The sequence below is a fragment of the Protopterus annectens genome, chromosome 10.part0, assembly GCF_019279795.1.
Source record: "Protopterus annectens isolate FY-2018-M chromosome 10.part0, PAN1.0, whole genome shotgun sequence".
Classification (NCBI taxonomy): Eukaryota; Metazoa; Chordata; order Ceratodontiformes; family Protopteridae; genus Protopterus; species Protopterus annectens.
This window is the reverse complement of record NC_056744.1, coordinates 668689464-668712645: the sequence shown is the minus strand read 5'-3', so window position 1 is coordinate 668712645 and position 23182 is coordinate 668689464.

The window sequence follows — 23182 nt, the reverse complement described above, 5'->3', positions numbered from 1 at the left end:
TATGTGCACCTTGGGGGGACACACCATCCCCTGAGGTGGTTCCACATGAAGGTAGTGCAGGACCATTAGATAATGAGGTTCCATGATGGGTTGCGGATATGATGTGGCCTGGTAACATGTCTACATTAGGTGGGAAAGGTGTTCCTGCTGGCAAATATCTCCTACACATACTATTATGTCACTGTCATGGAACATATGTGGGTTGTAATAGTCCACACAATCCCAGAACATGTCCAACAGCATGCATAGATATCCCCAATAACATAGAATGGCAGATGTGTAGCAATCACATAGCAAGCATACCACATGCATATGTGGAAACATAGTGGCAGTGGCAATGGCATGCAGGTGAAATACCCCGTAATAGGCCAGCAATTCTAGAGTCCCCACAGGGAGCATGTCTACAAACACATAGCAGAACATGTGGTACAATACAATATGTCCCAATGGTAGATAAACTGGAGCCATAACACTTGCATTGTGTGAACATTTAGTTGGAGCTGATATGGTGATAGGAGACTGATATGTGCATTGTATTATGGTAACCGTGCCATATGAGTTGCTCAGACATATTTCCATCTTTATGTCTTTCAGGGACAATGGTGCATCCAGCGAATCCAGCCTACAGTTCCGCTGAGGATGACATCATAATCAACAGCCTCATCCAGCACTATCAGCTGCTCTTCTCCAGGACAAGCAATGATCAGCATGAGTGCGCTGCCATGTGGAATGATGTAGTCTGCAGGGTAAATGATGTCAGCATGCACAGCTGTACTTATGAGAAGTTCCACCATCATTGAAGTGACCTGCTGAAACATGTACGTCGCAATGTCGCTGTCGTGCGGGGTGGCCACCTCACAACAGGGGCGGGGACCATAACATCCACCCCCCCACCAGAGTTGAGGAGCTGTTCATGAGTTTGGTGGCACCTGCCTGCCCACAAGAGCTACAGACCTATACGATCATGGAAGTGGGTGCTACCCACACACCAGACATGGAGCATGCAGGTAAGGTTCCAGGGCATATCAGTAGACCACTATTGTGTATGCATCTGTACAGGTAAATCATGCATATGTGAGATGTAGAGTCTGTTGCTGTGTAGTACTCATAATCAGTTGTGCATAATCTGTACTATTGTGGACTTCAACTGTTGTTTTACTGTAATATTGCACCTACTCTGTAGCAATGCCACAGCTGTGGCCACTGAAATCAACTCTATCTCATACCCAGTGTAGGTCCCTCTGGGATACCAGCATGGCAGCGGCCTGATGCCAGTGAGTATGGTTTAAGGTCATGCTTGGGAATACACTGTGTATGTCATAGTTAGGTATAGGCCATGTACACATCTAACACACCTACCCATAATGCATGCTGTACATGTTCACTGACAGAGCACACACCTCAGTAATGGGATTACCAGCCTCAAACACATGCAATACAAAGACCATCCTCAGACAACTGTGGCTACACTCCAGTGAACATTCCTCAGGTACAGGTGACATCTGCCTAACATACACAGCTATGTCATACACAGAGCAGCTGAACATGCTACACATAAGGAAATCCCAATTCCTCTGCAAACACACGCTCCAGGGTCCTAAACCTTATCAACACATTAAACAGAACATACTGGAGGGATAGGGTCTTGTTCTGTGGAATTTCCACACTCTGGAACCGACTACCCATTCATGTCAGGCAATGATACTCATTGGCCCTCTGTATAAAAACACTTGAAAACTGGATGGGAAATGGGGAATTCACCCTGGGTAGTATGTCTGTGCCACAGCCTGACAGGGGCACAGAGGAATAACATTATTGAGTGGTGCATGCCTGGGGACCCCTGTGGCTAGGCTTATGTAGGCCCCAGGACCAATAGACTAGTACTCACCTATGAACCTATGTGTACCACAGGTAACAGCAGCCAGGGTTCACTACAGATATGTCCTACATAATGGCAGGTCATTGCCAAAGCCATGTGTTGCAATGTGTTTTGATGTACCAGCACCATGTTGAGGAAGGACAGAAAGTTGCAGTTATGATACATGTGCTGCACAATCCACACCTCACCCCAACCCAGGGATGACATCCCCATCTGTACCTTGCTGGTGCCACTGTACACCTGCATGTTTGCCATGCATTGGCGAGGAATATTCCAGTACACATGGTGTTCCTAGTTTGGGATACTGCAATATGACACACATGTGTATGCCACAGATGTCGAGCATTTGCAATGTGGCAGGAGATGGTGAGGGTGTGTCATGCTGAAACACAACAGTACACTGGAAGAGAGAGACAAACCCACTAAGAATGGCTGTATATGCACACAGTCAAGGTCATGAAGTGTGGCAGACATAAGCCTGACTCCATGGCACTAGTGATTGTACTGTGTGACCTCCAAAAGCTGTGCACATGTTTAGCATGCAAACATGCAGGTTTGAGGAATATTTGCAGGGCTGACTGACCAACTACTGGCTCATGATGATGGCCCATGTTACTATACCCCTGCCAGGTATTGCGACCACAGTAGTACACATAGGATTTGTTGCTACACACCATCATGATATGTGTGTGCAAACATATGCACCCACAAATGGTATGCATCCTGTTAAATAAAATTAAGAATTCAATACACAGGAGGTTCAGGTTCAAAAGTTTACTAGTGTACACCAGGAGGCAAAAAAAAGTACAAGTACAGAATTTTGTCTAACATGAATCAGGAAGTACACAGATTTTATAATCTTTGCATTCAAGTTGTGCCCACCTTACTGACGTGGTATGTCACAGGGCATCTACATCACTTTAGCTTACAGTCCTCTATTCATAAAAACCACTGATGCTGTATATTTTAAAAAAGTTTTCCTCTGGTAACAATACGGCCTTGCTATCGACCTGGTCAGATATATTGTCTTTCTGTAAAGTTACTTCTTCAAGGTTTCACATCAGTTCGAATACAATAGTGGATTCAATCTTCTAATACACATCTTTGTTCACTGTAACACTTTCCCACCAGCTGCATGCTATCTTAGTAACACATATACAAGGCCAAATCATCCCAGCAGGAACGAGCAGAAGATTTCATTATTTCACATATTCAATTTCCTGACCCAGCAGATAATCACTTGTGAAAAGCATAAACATTAAAACTTGCTAAGCTAGTAACTGCCAGGGTCGGAGGTCAATTTGCTTCAAGCCACACTGCAGTTTCAAAACTACTTGCATTTACACATGAATTTATCCTTTCTGGTATATGATTAATAGAATAAAATGCATTACATGCTACTTTGTTTTTAAACTAGCATTTCACATATATTCAAATACATATTTTTCTAACATTTTCCCTCCTATTAATACTTTTTATTCTATTTTGAAGTGTGTACAATGTCATTTCATCTCCCAACCTCTTCCACTAAGGATTTTCAGCTAGGTGAGTCATTCGCTCTATACTTCAGAAAAAATGTCATCTGAGATCAATTTTTCAATCTCAAAATCTTGGTACAAAGTTTCAGTAACAGATACATCAATAAAATCTTTGATTAGTCTTTTCATGCAGGGAATTCCACAGCAAACACATGCTCCTATTAGGAGTATACCCACACAAATAGCAATCAGAATATTCATTAGGATGGAACCCCACCCCCCCAAATAGATTCTGGAAAAAGTTCGTCAATGGGTTTGGGCCTGGTTCAGTCATGGCTGATACTTGCTGAATTACCTTTAGGTGGTTGTTAATTTCATGCCTATTGTCTGGTATGTATGCACAGCATTCTTGTTTGATAAGCGCACATGTATCACCTCTCGCCACTAGGGTGAAGTCAAGAGCCATTTGATTTTGTAGCACAACAGTTCTCATTTCATTCAGTTCATCAGTCACCAGTTCTAGGGCAGAGAAAGTTGCATTACTCATTACTTCGAGAAGTTTCGACAACTTCCTCAGCTCCCAGATCGATTTGACTACTCCATATGCTGGGAATATTCCTGCCCAAGATATAACACTGTCACTCAAGTCCATATGAGTCAATTTACTTTTGTCTTTCATGTTATTATGGTCTTTCCAGCCAGCTTCGATCCGTCCAACTGGATTTACAGGTTTCTTGACTGGACCTCCAGGTTTCCGAGCTACTTCTCTTACGTTTTGTATCTTACCCAAAGGTAATTCTGCAGTATGTCTTATTGCCAGAACCAGATAACCCAAAAAAGAACTGCCGGACCAATTCTCAGGTAACCATTTATATGCCTTTTTCCCACAAATAAAATAACAGTTTTCTACTTTAGTACTAATACGCATTAACCCTGCATGAAACATTTTCTGATCTATAACTGACAATTGTTTAAACAAAACAGGATTCTTGCGAATGTCATTCATGGTTGTTTTCAGTGAGTTCAAATATGAGTCATAATTAGTATTGCAAAGGATATTGCCATTACTATTCTTAATATAGCACCGGTAAGATATGGTTATATTACAATTGCTCCAGCCCACCCGGAGAGTGTTATTTTTGTAAAAACATACAATTCCTTTTTGTGTGACAGGTAAAAATAAAGCTATTTTGTCCTGTGATCTCACAGTTCCTGTATCAAAGAGTAAATTCTCCCAAGTCTCATTTATCCCCAAAGGGACAGCGGACATTATCAGTCCTCCATATGCTGTTGGTATAGCTGTACAAATCCAGCAATTTGAAATGTTCATAGTCTCTGCATATACACACTTCATGGCTAGTTATGTGTTAAAATTTGGATGCCAGTCTATAGATGTTTCGTCATGCCTTCCCACTTTCACTTGTGTGGTTGGGTGTAGGCAAAACCAAAACAAGAGGAAAATTGTCACAATTATAGTCAATAAATGTATACTCAACAAAATGATTATGCAACATCTCTGGGGTTGATCTAAATTTCTATTCGCTTTGTTTTTGGCCATCTTGCCCTTGTTGTATATCAGCCACAAAGTTTTTATCAAGTTGAAAGCTCTTTACCGGTTTGCAGTGTGTCAAATGAACCCAGGACGTCCTCTCAGCCACTCTGACTGTAGTAGGCATTGCCAACAGTACCTGGTACGGCCCTTCCCACTTTGGACTCACCCAATTCTTCCTTTTCGTCACTTTTAGCCACACCCACGTCCCGGGGGCCAAAACTGCTTCCACCGGTTTGGTCTGTTCCTTATCTGAAAAAGAGTTAAACTGCAAAACAGATTTATTTGTTAACAGTTTCCTCATATAACTAGCTAATGAACTGTCAGCCTCTTGCTCTGCAGGCATGAGAGCTTTCCACTGAGGTACATAATATGCTCTCCCAAAAATCATTTCAAAGGGAGTCAAACCCTTCACATTTGGAACCGTTCTCATACTCAGCAGTGATAAAGGCAGACAGTGTATCCAATTCTTTTGGGTTTCGTCAACTAACTTCCTAAGTTTATTCTTGAGGGTACCATTGTACCTTTCCACCAGTCCTGCTGACTGTGGGTGGTAGGCACAATGGTTTTTCAAGGAGATACCAAAAAATCTCCCAAGTTGCTGGATTGTCTGGTTCACAAAATGTGTGCCATTGTCACTATAAATCCTTTCCGGAATGCCAAATCTAGGTATTACTTCTTTTATCAGGGCTTTCATCACTGTTGTTGCATCCGGATTTTTGGTTGGAAAAGCTTCTACCCATTTAGAAAACATATCTACAATGACTAAACAATACTTTTTCCCTTCACACTTATTCAATTCTATGAAATCCATACAAATAGTATGGAACGGATATGGTGGTATAGGAAAACTTCCTTGCTTAGGTTTAAATGCCCCTTGTGCATGATGCTTGTTACAAGTATGACAAGCTGCACAAAATTTTTTTGTGTAATTTGTGAATCCATATGTTTGGAATGTTCGGTTTACTAACTGTACCATCCCCCCTGATGAGACATGGCACTGCCCATGGCTCAACAAAGCTGCATATCTAAATAAATTAGACGGCAATATCGGTTTCTTCTCTTTGGAAATGTACAGTCCATTTTCAAGAATTGCGCCTTGTTTTTCCCATTTCTGTTTTTCTGCTTTTGTAGTAAGTGTCTGCATTGTTGTTAACATGTCTAAATCTAAAATCTCTGAGGGCTGTAATTCCTCACGCAAAAGTAAAGTTTCTGAGTCTGAGGCTGCTTGCTTTGCAGCTGCATCAGCTCGTGCATTGCCTTTCGAAATCTTATCCTGTTGTTTTGTATGAGCTACACGCTTACAAATAGCTATTTTGGTAGGTAACTGAATAGATTCTAATAATTCCAAAATAAATTGCGCATGATTAATTGGTTTTCCACTAGATGTTATCATTCCTCTATTTTTCCATTGTTGCGCAAATACATGTACTGTAGAAAAAGCATACTGACTATCAGTATATATGTTTACACATTTGTCTTTTGCTAAAGTACATCCCCGTGTCAAAGTTATCAATTCTGCTGCTTGGGCAGATAAGTTATATGGTAAGGATTGGGCTTCTAGAATTTCAGTGTCTGTAACTACTGCATACCCCACTAGATTCTTTCCTGTAGGGCCCCTTCTGCATGAACCGTCCACATAATATGTCACCTCAGCATCATCCAAGGGCATATCTGTAAGATCTTGTCTAGGCAAGGCTAATTGTTCATTCTCCTGCAGGCAGCTGTGCGGTGTGAAATCCGCAGGAGTTGGGAGTAATGTTGATGGATTTAATGTCATACATTGTTCAATTGTCATATGAGGTTGGCTCAGCAGTATAGTCATACATGAAAGATGTCTAGCAGGAGAGAGATATGCTACTTTTTCTTGCAGTAAAATTATTGCGACTGCATGAGGCACTCTCAATGTGAGAGGGTGGAATAACACCACTGAGGCCGAAGCCTGTACTGCCATTGCAGCTACAACTACTGCCTGTACACAGTGAGGCAAAGATCGTGCCACTGGATCTAATTGCGATGAATAATAGGCTATGGGGCATTGCTTGTCCCCATGTTGTTGCGTCAGCACTGACGTCATATATCCTTGCTTGCAATCTATGGTCTAAAAGAACCGTTTGTGATAATTTGGGAGTCCTAAAACTAATGAAGAAGCTATCAACTGCTTCAACCTGCAGAAAGCTGTTTCTGCTTCAGGTGTCCATTGTAAAATATCTTGTGCTGCCATTGGTATCTTATATATCAAGTCAGTCAGTGGAGCAGATTCCAAAGCATAATTTGGTATCCAGCTCTGACAGAAATTAGTTGTACCCAAGAAAGACATCATTTCCTTCTTGGTTGCTGGTTTGGGTGCTTGCAAAATTGCTGTTTTTCTTTCCTCGTCTAATATTCTACCCTCATTGGATATTACATATCCTAGGTATCTAACTTGTTTTTTCCAAAGTTGTAACTTACTTTTGTTTACTTTGTGTCCTTGTGTTGCTAAAAATTTCAATAACGCTACAGTATTCTCCCTGCATTGTTGCTGGGTGGGGGCTGCTAGCAAGATGTCATCTACTTAAAGTAGAATCTGACTACCTCCCGGTGGGGTAAACCCTGCCAGGTTGCTAGCCATTTCTTGTGCAAATTTTGTTGGGCTCTCACAATATCCCTGTGGTAGTCGAGTATAGGTATACCTTTTACCCTGAAATGTAAATGCAAACCAATATTGACTATCAGGATGTATAGGTATTGAAAAGAAAGCATTACTGATATCTACCACAGAAAAATATTTTTGTTGCGGTTTCAAATCGTTTAACAAAGTGTGTGGGTCTGGCACCGTGGGTACTCTGGGTATCACTGCATTATTCACAGCTTGTAAGTCTTGAACCATCTGCCATTCCCCGTTTGCTTTTTTAACAGGAAATAGGGGTGTATTACATGGTGAATCAGGAGATTCTACCAGTACTCCTTCTTTGAATAATGCTGCTATTATAGGCTTGATTCCTATTTCTGCATCTTTTCTCGAAGGGTATTGTCTTTTCTGTGGTCTAAATGCTGATTTTGGTGTAATTATAACTGGTCCTGCTGTTCGAATAAGTCCTACATCTGACTTTCCTGTTGACCAAAGAGTCGTTGGAATTTCACATAAGGCTTTTTCTTCTTCTTCTAATAAAAATGCTAATCAGCTGTCCTCACTAGATTGCAAGTGTACAGCTGGATGTGTCTGTGTCAACCAATTCAGTTTTTGTTTCTGTGTCCCTTGTTCTGACAGTTCTAAGTCAGTCTGTTTCTTCCATCTTGTCAACTTTTCTCCTAAGTCTGCCCATTTTACATTTTTGTTCTTTGTCAAGCTGACATTTGGTAATTGATTTGATCTATATAATGCAAGGAATTCTTGAGGTAATGAACAGCTAACTACACTGTTCCCCTCAGTATCCCAGTACAAAGTACGTAAAACCAATCTAGTTGCACGATTTCTGAAAAATTCCTGCTCATACTCTCTATCAGGTCCTGGTGTAGTACAGTAGTATAGAGTACAGTGTAACAAATGCTGTTGATCCGTGTCGAGGGAGGGGGCTTTACTGATGGCTACGTTCATCAGTTCCTTGGTTACTGCCCCTTGACCAGTCGTGACTAGGTCCTGGCTGTACCAGTAAAACGTTTCACCCTCCGATCGCACCACAAAAGTATCCATTTGCCTCTGTGCTTCCATACCTTGTACAGTTGGAACTACTGATATGCCAAATATCTGCATAAGGTCCCTGCCCAATAGGTTCACTGGACGCTTTGCAGAAACAACAATTTTACTTCTTTGGGTCATACCTGAAACAGGGTCAGTTATTGCTATATCATGGGAAAGTGGTTCCCTGTATAGCTGTCCGTGTGCGGCTTTTACCAGTATATAATCAGGTGATTCAGAATGTTCTGGTAACTTGGAGGGGTGTATCAGGGTCCGTGACGCTCCTGAGTCACACAGGAATTTGACTTCCCTTCCCTCCACCAGAAGTGTAACTTCCGGTTTCGTATCTGCTAAGTAGAGCTCTAGGCTCAATAATGCTAAATCTAAAATTTCACTCTCTTCATCCTCCATATCTACTTGCACTTCCTCTATTCCTTCTATCACATTTACGTTTGTTTTCTGTTTATTAACTTTTCCTGATGATTTCTAACTTTCGCATGATATATCTTCGCTATCATATAGTCAGTCCTCATCTCCCTTATCTTCATAAATTACCTTTTTGCTCTGCTTACAATCCCTTGCTAGATGTCCCTTTTTCCCGCACTTAAAGAATTCACCTCTCTTTTTCCTCTCTTCAAAATCTTCTGATCATTTGTCAGACTGTTTATTTCCCTGGGCATTCTTCTTGCCCTTTTTACCTGACTGTAACACAAATACTTCAGCTCCGTCTTCAGCAGTGAAGACTTGCGCCTTCTTTTTCTTCTTACTATTAAAATGTCTTTCAGCATGTCTAGCATATTCAAGTAAGGCTTGTAGCCTACCTGTTCAATGGTCTATCATATGCTTCGTAAAGAAGCTACTAATAGGTGCAATGCAACCTTTCAAAAATGCATTTTTTAATTGTTGTTCATACGGGGAATCATTTGTTTGGTTTTCAGGAACCGTCATACCGCTATGATTATTAAAACATTCCAATTATCTAGCATAGTACCCATCTATTGTCTCATTTTCCTGTTGTATGCATTGATTAATGCAAGTCCAGTCTGCTCTAGGTTTCCATTTCTCAGAGATTCGGTCTGTAAGACCTTTCACTCTGTTCTCTAATTCTGCATCACTATGTGGGAGTGGTTTGAGCTCTGCATTACGAGGATTCCAGGTGCCACAAATCATGTGCCAATCTGGACCTATAATTTGTCTTACTACTTTTTCTACTTCTTCCCCATTCAAGTGGTAACTCAACCTCATGCCTTGTAAATCTTCTAAAAATTTTGTAAAATTAACTTTCAGATGGGGGATTCCCTCAGTAGCTTTCCGGATATCCTCCGGTGTCCATGGTCTATATACCAAGAGTGTTGGGTTCTGCCCTTCCTGTCCTGCCTGAGGATTTGGGACCTCTATAAGTGGGCATATTTTCTTCCTCACTCTCGTCTTGTAGGTTTCTTTCTATTTGATATGATTCTGCGTCCCTATGTATTTTACGTGTCCGGGACCTAGTTTCAATAGGATCTCTAACAAACGGTTGTGGTCTTGCTGAGACTTCAGGATAACGCGGAGGCGGACCAGCCTGTCCACTTGCTTCATATCCTGAAAAGGGTAAAGGAGGGGGCAAGGGAGGAGGAGGAGCTGTTGCTATTACTAAGTTATTATCTTCTTTGTCTAAAAATAATGTTTTCGAATTTTTAATCTTCTGTTCTCTACGATTTGCTTCCTCAATCCACCTGTGTGCCTGAGGAATGCCTAATTGGCGTTGCTTTTTTTCCTGACCTCCCGCATTGGATTTAAGTTGCTTAAGGAGTTTAACTAGTGAAGTTTTATCTAGTTTACCATCAAATTCATATTTGTTAACCCATTTCGTATAATACCTAATGTTATCGGAACGTTGTAATTGCATGTATTTTGCGTCTTCAGTTAGGGGCGGATCTTGCGATGTTTTAGTGCACTGATTTCCCATGGTAAAAGAAAATGTTACGTAACCCTTCTTATCACGTGATATCAAAAGTTCAGTTCCTTTTCACAGTTTATCTAGAATAACTGCCTACCTTATTCTGTTACCCTGATCTATGACCAAATATACAGTACTTCCTTTTGTCCCTGATCTGCATAACAAATCTTGACAACAATATTTACTGTAACCTAGTCCCTGATCTAAAACAGAAAAAAGGCAAAATCTTCCTACCTGAGCCTCCAGTATTGAGTCGTCCAGGATCCACTCTTCGGCCACAGATCAGAAAGTGGCCAGCCTCTTTAAACGACAATTCAGTTGGAGGTCTTTTCACCCAAGAAGAACCATTTCGGTAACTTCTCCTGCGCAGTATTCGACCACCGGTAGACTCTGATCTGCAGCTGTCCGAGGGATTTCTGGCTAAGAAGGACCAAACTGTTAAATAAAATTAAGAATTCAATACACAGGAGGTTCGGGTTCAAAAGTTTACTAGTGTACACCAGGAGGCAAAAAATGTACAAGTACAAAATTTTGTCTAACATGAATCAGGAAGTACACAGATTTTATAATCTTTACATTGAAGTTGTGCCCACCTTACTGATGTGGTATGTCACAGGGCATCTACATCACTTTAGCTTACAGTCCTCTATTCATAAAAAACGCTGATGCTGTATATTTTAAAAAAGTTTTCCTCTGGTAACAATACATCCTTGCTATCCACCTGGTCAGACATAATGTCTTTCTGTAAAGTTACTTCTTCAAGGTTTCACATCAGTTCGACTACAATAGTGGATTCAATCTTCTAATGCACATCTTTGTTCACTGTAACACTTTCCCACCAGCTGCATGCTATCTTAGTAACACATATATAAGGCCAAATCATCCCAGCAGGAAAGAGCAGAAGATTTCATTATTTCACATATTCAGTTTCCTGACCCAGCAGATAATCACTTGTGAAAAGCATAAACATTAAAACTTGCTAAGCTAGCAACTGCCAGGGTTGGAGGTCAATTTGCTTCAAGCCACACTGCAATTTCAAAACTACTTGCATTTACACATGAATTTATCCTTTCTGTTATATGATTAATAGAATAAAATGCATTACATACTACTTTGTTTTTAAACTAGCATTTCACATATATTCAAATACATATTTTTCTAACATATCCCAATCAGCATCTGCGCAACTGACACATATGGCTTGTAATACAATTGACTGCCTAGGTCATATGTCACATATCAGGTATGTGCATTGTTGACATATGCAGTAGTGTTGCACCATGGCATGTCAGGGAAGAGGGTGACATGTCAATAATGGTCTGTACACTCACCATAGGCACAGTACAGTGTGTCTGTTGTCAGTCTAATGGTATTCTATCACTCATACATACACCACTGTTGACATCTGTGAATACACAGGCATTCACAAACCATGTGTTCACATATACTCCAGAAACACACAGAGGCTGTGAGCAGCAGAGGAAACATAACTAACACACAGATACACATCCTGCAATGGTGTGTATACCTGTGAGCTATGCTGCACAGTACATGCCAGGGTGCTGCACAGATGCACAGCAATGTTGAGGACATTGGTGCAGTGTGTTTCAGGGGGAGGGCCATCAACTACTAACAGAAGCCATGCATCACAGCCATGTATAATGCTGGTAACAGGAAATGACTACAGTTGCACTGCATGCTGTTGAGCACCACATGTCCTGCATGCTGACATGTGTGTAATTACAGGTCTGTGTGTGATAATGTAGTGCAACATCACCTGCTATTGTGTGAGCCTGTGGTGAGCTGGAGTTGTCTGTAGGTGCTTTCTGGTGGAGAGTATGGGTTGTCATGTATGTCGAATGTGTGAGTGTATGTCTGTGTGTGTATGTGTGTGTGTCCATGTCTGCACATGTATGTGTGTGTGTGTGTGTGTGTGTGTGTTTGTGGATGTGTGTGTGTGTGTGTGTGTGTGTGTGTGTGTGTGTGTGTGTGTGTGTGTGTGTGTGTGTGTGTGTGTCTGTGATGTAGTTCATACCTGCCAGCTTCCCTTAGGAGTCGTGCGGTAGATGGACATGAACAGACATATTAGACACCAGGAATACATGTTTGAACTGCGACTGCAAGACAGCCAATAGTATATGAGTGTCCACAGCTGGAAAGATGCATAGGGAGGTAATAATACACATCAGGGGTACTGGTTTAACTGCAAACAGCAGAAATGTGGAGGTAAACTCATGTATGCAGCAATATGGATGCAGCGGGGAATCATTAGACTACAACAGAATGTTTCTATATTGTAATGTACTCCACATAGACAGTAGTTAGTGCAACAGATCATGATGCTATTGAACAACAGTTACATATGCCACCCCTGTATGTGAGATCATTGACTGACTGCAGTAGCCAATAACAAATGGCAGCCATTCACAACACATGTGGACCACACCAGGGTGTTACCCAGATGACAATAGGGTGTCCTGGACAAAACAGACCCCAAACAAGGCAAAGAGGTAATGGAGTAACAGGTCATGTGTTGTGATCACATGTCTGAGCTATTAGATGAATTATACCTGAGTGACTGACATCAGTTATTATAATTATTCAAGTCTGATGCTGGATGGGGGAGTACAGGCAATTATGTAGGGACTTTGTCTATACACAGGAAAAGCCCATTATTGTGTTGCATTTCCAGGGTGTGTGCATGTGCATGTGTGTGCATGTATGTGTGCGCGCGTGTGTGTGTGCATGTGTGTGTGTGTGTGTGTGTGTGTGTGTGTGTGTGTGTGTGTGTGTGTGTGTGTGTACTGTTAAGTGGTGATGTATAGGTCTTGCAGTCCGTTTCCTGTTTTCCCAACACAGGTGGCAAGATGGGGCTGGGCCCCTCCCGCAGGGAATCTGATGTCACTGATAAAGACAGTAACCATGAGTATAGGTGTGTTGTGGCACAGGTGGGGTTGTCAGTGGCTGATGCTGGGCCACCAATTGCCATCCCACAAGTATCCACCCCATCCACACACACACAGTCATACTGCCTCTACATACCTCATCACCACTGGCCTTAGCTGAGGGATAGTCTATGGTTGACATTGGCCAGGACAGTGTGGTATCCATGGCACATGTGTCAGGACACAGCAGCCATAGCCTGATGTCTGGTGTGGTACCACATAGGCAGATGTTCAGGGGTGCTCTTCGGAGCACTGCTAGTCATCATGCCCCTGGCAGACATCTACCACATGCATGTCCCAGGCTGTCATGGAGGCACAGACACAAATGGAACAGTACACCATACAGGGTCTAAGGGCACAGAGGGCTTATCACACCTCTGTAAATGACAGCATCCATGACCAAGCAGATGCCATTCATAATTTCACCAAGGTAATGGATAGATGGTGGGATGAGATATTGGATCTTATCAACGATGTCATGTCCATGCATCAGGACAGGGCAGGAGGATTGAGATGGACAGGTGGACGTATGCCAGCAACATCAGCAGCTGGCGATTGTCGTGTATGTCCCACCAGTCACAGCCGCTCCCATAGTGGCAGTACCAGCCACTGCACTGTGGGGGGTGCTGTCCACAGACTTTCATAGCAGGCCATGTGCACATGGCTCTGGCCAGTCCCAGGAGGGACCTGGATCCAGTGAACATTTGTCAACCTCAGGGGACAATACCCTAACTGGCCTTGTACCTGATAGTGCCTCTGGCACCCCTGCCAGGCACAGTTCCCATGTCTGTGGTTGGAGTTGGTGAACTGCAAACCCTGCCAGGTACAGTCTGCAGCTGTCTCACAAATCCCTGTATAGGGCAGCCACATGGTGGAACTGTGTGCATACAGACACACACACAACAACAAACCTAGGGCAAATACATATCTGCACACACAACATCACAATTGGCCCATAACACTACGCAGTTCCCTCACACACACAAGCACACATTGTCAATTGTATGGCTCAGCCTTGGCCTCCAACAAACCAACAGCACACCCTGTGCATATGATGATACATGTACCACATCCTGTCATCCGTAACATCGATACGGGGAGAGGGTGACATGGTTCTGTTGCACAGAGAGACTGTACAACAGTGTAGCAATGGGATGCTGTGTAGCATGTTGTCAGCAGTAAAGTGAAATGCTAACATCATGGAATGTATAGCTGTGCAGCCATGATGCATTATAGCTGTTATTAACAATTTTGTATTATTTTCACCATTATCTATTCTGATTGTGGTGTGGTTGTCCATGTGCCACATGACTGATGGGTGCAGTGGTGTCAGCAGGCCTTCTACAGTGGACACCGGTAAGTGTAGTGGGTGGTACACATGATATGGCAGGGTACAACGCACAGAGCCTTTGGTTTGGATGCAGTACAGATACAAGACTGTACACATGGAGGTATGTCCCCATGCAGGTAACACATCTGTTGCCCATGTAATCCCACCAAGACAGGATAGGCACAACCGTATATTTGTAGGGTCTATATTAGAACATCAAAGTTTCAGAACTTTGAATGTTCTAATATCGACCCCTATTCAGCAAATACTTACAACATTGAACATGCAGAATAGCAAATTTTTTCCTAGGGAAAAATTTGCTTTTCCAAAACACATGCACACAACACAAGCACACCAAACAAACAGCAATCCACACACATACACCTAAAATCTTACATCTAACCCTACACTAAACTGTACATACACCACTAACTATCCACTTACCTTAACCCAAGCCCTAACCCTAAGGTCCATCACTATCACACACTCACCTCACCCACACCCTAACCCTAACTCACCTACACTGTCCTAACCCTCACGTCCACACAATCGCACACTTACCTGACCCACGCCCTAACCCTAACTCACCTAACCCTCATGTCCACACAATTGCACACATACCTAACCCACACCCTGCCCCTAACCTCACCTAACCCATGCCCAATCACACACTTACCTGAACCTGACCCATAACTTTCCACCACAGTGCTGAAAATAGTGGAGTGACAGAAACGGACAACCAAATTCTTTCCCTAGGAAAAAATTTTTTTTTCTGTGGCTTTGTTATTTTCAGCGTTTGCTCAATAGGGGTTGATATTAGAACATTCGAAGTTTTGAAACTTCGATGCTCTAATATAGACCCAATTTGTATATACACGGTCTGCTATTTGAATGACAGTGAAAATGCTAACAGCAGGGTGTATGTCCTTTTCCTCACTCTACTGTGATCCTCACCTCAGTAACATGGGTGTGGCAGTGCTGGTGGCATAGCCCTACCCTTAGGAGGGTGTGAGGCACTCTACTACTACAAATGGGGTAATCAACAACTAATCAACCTGATAATATACACTGTATAGTATTACAGACAGCTATGTGGGGGGATAGACACAACAGTAACTGCAATGATGTTGGATGCGTCCACAACAGCCACACCCAGTGAGTTATAGCAACCCTAGTATTATTAAACACCTATACAGTGTAGAGGAGGGCATTAACACATCTACGACCTGTGAAGGACTGTATGTCCACAGGATGGCACCTGTGGAATGTTGGCATTTGCCAAGCAGTACTGGGGGAAACATATTCTGTGAACAGAGGTAGATCCCTTAACATCTACACACATTCCTACATGTGGGATGGTGTAGAAAAGCCTGCTATGATCTACATAGGCTGTCTAAACCTCCTAACCCTCATCTACAACTTTCATGACTGCTTCAAGGAGGTATACCAGGTTTAGGTGGCATTCTCTGCCATTAACAAACCCAACATTGGCGGGGTCGAGGGATTTAAGATTACCAGTGACATTGGCCATGGGTTCAGTGTTGGTATGTTCCATGTCCCTACAGATTAGGTTCATCAGGCTACTCGGTGCTAGTTCCCAGCTGACATAGTGGAACACTCTTTGTGGAGTGGAATGACTGTTGCTGTGTGCCACTCAGTAGGCAGAAACCCTGAGTTGAGTCTATTATTGAACGCAGTATTTAGGTAGGGTGCCGGTTTGTTCTGTAGTATGTGTAGAACGCAGGCTGTGTTGGTTTCTGATCCCATGCATGCTGTGTTACTGGCTTTGGAGAGTGTGGTTCTTACCTGTGCATCCATAATTACAGTAACATTGCATCAGTCTGGTGTACAGATGGGCCATTTAGGGGGTGAGAGGGGGGTCATGTGTGCAATGAACCCATCTGCCTGGATGTCGGCATTATCTGTTGCTTTTATCTAATACTGCTATTGTGCTGTAACTCAGAGCAGATGTGACTATTGCCATTGAGATCCCTGATTTTGCTATACACTGCTTTGTGGTTGTCCTTGACAACAGTGGTGAATCCATTGTCAGGTGTAGACCTGTTGGATCATATGAGGGATCCCAGCTACTTCTGAGCCTGCCTAGGGGGTTCCCCCAAGCATGAGACTTCACTTGACTGTACTGCATGATATGTTACTGATGCCAGCCTGACATCATAGAGGTGGGATGGAGTACTATTAACAGCTAGTGCTTACACACACACACACACACACACACACACACACACACACACACATATATATATATATATATATATATATATATATATATATATATATATATATATATATCATGCTCATCATGTTATTTAACAACTGACAAGCTCATTTGTTTATTCTCTGCTATTTAGACATAGAATTTTGTTTTCATGCTTTTTATACATATTTTTTTCTTGTATTTAAAATGTTTGCAGAGTGCTGCTTTTAACTAATTTGACATTTTGTAAGTCAAAGCAATTAGGCTTTATTTGCAGCATGATTGGTTGAATGAGCATTTATAAGGGTGTGTGCTATTTTGTCTTTTAAACAGTCTGAAGAAGCTAATGTTATTCGCGAAAGCACTTACTTTTTGCAATAAATTTCTTCTGCAATAATTTCCTGCCGTGTGGAACCACTTCTGTTTTTATTTTTACTATTTCTACTCACACTCTGTCTGCAGTTCCTGAACCTCCTACAAATATGTAGCTGCCCTGCATGTGCCGGTTCTCCTGTAAGAGGTATTGCTACCTGCTGTCTGTAATACTGATGCCCTCACACAGGAAGGATGTCCGTCACACAGGCAATGTAAAGGGACCATGCCCACATGATGTAGGGGGTTAGAGTAGGTGGTTGCCATGACAGTGGTGATTGGAAGTACTACACATGTGTAATTTTATATATATATATATATATATATATATATATATATATATATATATATATATATATATATATATATACATATATATGGCTATCAGGATAATAATACATACATACATTTCTATCATATGTCCTGGGCATGGAGTGTAGCCCTACCCCAGCCTCTATAGTCCCACAGTTGTAGTGCAAGGGGATGTCAAGTATGTATAGCAGGTATATTAGTAGACTATTGCTACTGTCATTGGGATTGTCTTCAAAGACATGGTGTGTGTTGGAGGTCACATCTGCTTATAACATGTGTGCCATTGACTACTGACAGACATCCTAAGGACATCATAGTAAAGTACCACTGCTAGCAAGTAATGCCCCTGTGGACTGCAGCAGAGATATTGGTCAATATATGTGGACATTCTGACACACTCTGTACAGTCCAAAGCTGTACACATAACCCCTTAGTGCTAAACATGTGTACCATGCCTGGCAATATGGATGTAGACAGCCATGTAGATGGGTTTAACACATAACGACTGGAATACAGTTGCCACCATAGGTTATGTATTCACACACCCCTCTCTGGCCTGACACATAATAACCACTGGTACAGGGGTGCCATGGCCACATACCACCCACTAGATATTGACATTCATCTGTACAGCATCCCACTGCTCTGTCTGACATACATGACTGTTAAGACAGGCCCAGGAGCAGTAATATTGGCAAGTATCTGCACATGACATCTCATTGGGTAAATACACTAAGCTGCTAGGCATGTAACAATCCACTGTGCAGGCTACAGGCAGACTGGTTCAACACTGGCCTACATCTCCTATGGGGGAATGCATATGTACCTGCATATATAGCAGGCTCTCCAGGCATGTCACAGCACAGGGTAAGATACACCTGCGTGAAACTGCATAACCACAACCAATGTGAACACAGCCACAGCCACATATTTTAAGCTAGCATAATATAACAGTATTTGGACTATCTGTTCGACACCATCCTCATATGTGCCACTCACAGACTGACTCTACATATAATGGGCTGCTACACAGTTTGGTTTGATGGCTGTCTGTGGTATGGGACATGTGTGTATGGGCCGACAAACATGTACGCCAATATGGTACCATACAGTGGAGCAGCATGTAACATCGGATAGAATGGGACCTAGAACAATGACATCTACCACAGTCTGTACACAGGCTAAAGTACATATTAACAATACACACACTGTTGACATTCACCATAAGTACACAGACCTCAGTACTGTACAAACATCCACAGAATGTTCAGGTTATGTCATCAAATATAACCCCTACTGTACATAATGTGTAGCAGTCTGATATCTCACTGGCTTGCTATCAGATATGATGACAATAATTATGGTGTACAGCACATATGCACCACTTCATGCACCACATATGTACACAGGTTGACAGAGTTGTGGCTAGAAGCACATACACAGGGCCAATAATGACATGTTGCTGTGATAACCTCATACATTTACTGTTGTAACAGGGTTTGTTGCAACATATGTCCTATGAGGGATAAGAAGCCAGTAACTGTCACGGCTTTCACCATCTACAAACTGAAATCCTCACACTACCTTCTGCAGTCTACAGATAGATGCTCCATTGGTAACAGATGAAACCAAAGGCACAACACACTGCCCTGTCTGCAGATGACCCTGCAGATGGTGATTCCTCATAATCATGGAACTGACATGGCAGGTATTGTGACATGTAGGACAGTCATATCCACACACACGCATACTGTTAAACCAACAGTACTCCAACTGCAGTATAGCAGCACTTACAGTCTGTAGTCATGGCAGGCACATCCCCCTCCTGTGTGTTGCCCTGTTTCCACGGTGAATGTTGTTAGAGGTAAATCCACAATCCATCTGAGATGCTGCAAACAACAGATCAAGTTCCTGCTCACAGAGAATGAAAAGGTCCAACACCAACATGATGTTTCTAGATATTGGAGTGTGTTTCCATGCAATTGGCTATGGGAATGTTACCACAGCTGTTCCACATGCAATCAGCTAGGGGAGGGATGCAATTAGTGCAGAGGCCATCAGCTGATCATGAGCATCACTTAAAATACACATGCTGCTGCCAAGCAAAGCAGGTGTAGGTCTCCCCATCCACCAGAGAGGGAGTGGGAGAGGCAGACAGAGGTAAAGACAAGTCAGGGAGTTGTTGGAGAGTAAAATCTAAACATGTTTGTGTCACACACCTACCAGCACAGGGTATCAAACCCTTACAACTATGTAGTGTTATCACAGTTCTATGCAGTTATTGGATGCGCTACATGGGTTACCTGTTGTGAAGCCCTCAGAACATATATGTGATGGTGACTGACATCTGCAACAGGGATACAGTAACTATACAGTAGGTGACATACACGTGCCTGTCCACATGAAAAGGTGCCAGCATCAACACAGCCACACTATCACAGGGACACACACACATTGACACACTTGGCAAGGCCAGAATTACAACTCCTCAGTAGTGGGATTGCCACAACACATCACTGTGCAAGTATCACACGTGCCACACAGGTCATAGTGGAATCTGGGCCTTTCCTTTTAGGTTACAGATGTAACTAAAGTAAGCTTTATGGTTGTCTTTAGTTGAGGAAGTTAATTTGGATTCATAGTTTGCTTTGGAGAACTTCACAAGAAGTCTTATTCACTTGTTTAAGCTCATGAGGGAGTGTTTCCAGTTTAGGGCTCACTCCTTATTTATAGATAGCAAATTTCCTTGTTATTTTAAAGCCTGTTAATCACAGTTGTCCACAAGGCAGGTGTGCTCTTCGCAGAGGAGCTTGTTTTGGTCCTGTCAGGTATAGCCAAGTCAGTGCAGTTATATAGGGAGGTATAAAGCACTGGTGTAGAACTCGGCTGAGTTGCCAATTCCATCTGGGGCGGAGGTGCAGAGAAGCTATTTATACCATCCTGTAAGAGGCTATAATCTGCTTTGGAGAAGTTTTTAGTTTAGTTGTTGCTGGGGGGCTGGGTGTGATAGTTATTTCAAATGAAACTGATTTGTGGTCAGATCTCATAGGGAAGACCTCACAGTGGGGGGTGCTACAGTGGCCCCCCATATTGCTAAGCACCAGATCTAGGAGGTGGGGGTGTCAACCAGCTGGTACAGGGTATTGGAGTTAACAAAGTTGAGAAACCTTTGGGCAAGTGAGTTTGAAAATTTACCCAGACAATGGATGGGTATTTAAAGTCACTCAAAACCATGGTGTTCAGATTCATCTTGATAGACTCAAGTAGATCCAAATAGGCAGAGTGGGTTTCCTGATTCATGGTGGGGGTCCTGTAGCTGATAGTGACTTGAATAGTTGTCCTACCAACAGCAACAGTTAATTGCATCTGAAGTATCTCCAGGGAATCATGCTGTTTGACCAGTCTGGAGGTGTATTTATCTTTAATAAAAATTTTTAAACTGCCTCTTTTGTTTTCACACCTACAGTTTGTGGTCTGAACGTGTAGAAGGAGGTGTAACCCAGTATGGATGAGTTGATCTCTACAGCCTTGAACCAGGTCCCTGTGACTGCACAAACAGGGGTCCAGGGAAGTAAATAGTGTGGGAAGAAATAACCAGGGAATTGTTATGGCTAGGCTTGTATAGGCCCTATGGATGATAGCCTAGTACCAACCTATGAAACTATGACCCTATATGGGGGTTGTATGGTTAAAGGGTATGGGGAGATGTCTGACATCAGACAGAATGCTTCAGTATTCCCATGGGGATTGTAGGGAGTGTGGATGTGAACATATGCACCATACAGCACACACACAAACACACAGAGTGCCAGTACTGACATGCATGGGTGCATGTCTGCATGGGTGTGTGGTGGTCTACTGTGCCAGATTGCTGTACAAGGCTAAGCAATGGGTATAACTTGGCATCAAGCCACATGACGATGGTCTGCATTGTAGCTCAGGGCTGTAGTGTCTGCATTTGCCCACCCAGGTGGGTATTGTATCCCCCATCCATTCACCTGTGTGACTATTGTGTGTGGCCAATGCTGTGCATCGCTTGCCATGTATATGTTCCTTAGTCCATGACATGGACGGGGTCTGGGATGTGCACCCCTCCCACATGCATGTACAGTGACATGTGGAACTGTACCTGAGGTGTATGGCCCATGTTGTGAACACAGATTATCATCAGAAGTGTCAGTCTTGCCCAAATGTGGCAGAAACTGGCAATGGGCAGCAGGTTCACCCTGCACCTAACTTGATAGCATGCTAATGGCATTCTCTGGTGTCAGTGGCATCTGTCAATACAGAACATGTTGTCAGACATAGTATGTCCTTTGTGGGTCACATGTGATGGCACCACAGGTGTTTTAGGTGTCCATTGGGGAACATGGGGAAGGTGCACTGTCTGCATGTATGTGCGTATTGGACAGATGGACAGGGTGTTATGCCCTCTGTAGTACACAGCTATCACCCCATAGTTACTATCACTGGCCAATATGCAGTGTACTACCCACATATTGGCTGTTGCCTAGGCATGTGCGTGTATGAGACATGGATTAAGAGTGTGATCTGGGTAATACTGGGGTTGCTAACTGTGATTGCTTGGCCTTAATGTCACATGTATGGGTATGGGTTTGCACCCCAACCTCTCAACTATTTCACATCTGTTATCCCTGTATGGTGGACATTGTGATATATAGTAGGGCCACCATATAAGAAATATGCAAAACCCATTCCACATTGGCCACTGGTGTCACACACTCACAACCACCTCCACACAGAATATGTTTTACAAACACACACATGCACCTATCATGTCTGGGAGTAGAACTCCTACCTAATTAGTTTATTACACTACAGCACTGCACAGTTATAGTATGCACAGCGGAGATTACTAGAGTACTCCTTCCCAAAGGTGTAGCTCACATTGAATGACATCAGCAGGATTGCCAAAGTAGAACATTCAAATTGTAGTGAGTGTGACTAGCCTAAAATGCATTGCTCGCTACACAGACAGTGGCACACACACAAAACATCCACAACCAACATGCGGGGGTATAGGTCCCCTAACAGAGGTCTATATCACACTACAACATGGAGTTATTATAGGATGCACCGCAGGGATTACTAGAGAACTCCTTCCCCAAAGGTGTATTTCACAATGAATGACATCAGCAGGATTGCCAAAGTAGGCCATTTGAAATGTACTGTGTGTGACTAGCCTAAAATGCATTGCTCCCTGCACAGACAGTGAGACACACACAAAACATCCACAACCGACATGTGTGGGTATAGAACCCATAACACAGGTCTATATCACACTACAGCATGGAGCTGTTACAGGACGCACCATGGGGATTACTAGAGAACGTCTTTCCCAAAGGTATATTTCACAATGAATGACATCAGCAGGATTGCCAACATAGGACATTTGAAATGGAGTGAGTGTGACTAGTCTATAATGCATTGCTCTGTACACAGACATTGAAACACTCAAAAAACATCCAGAACTGCCAT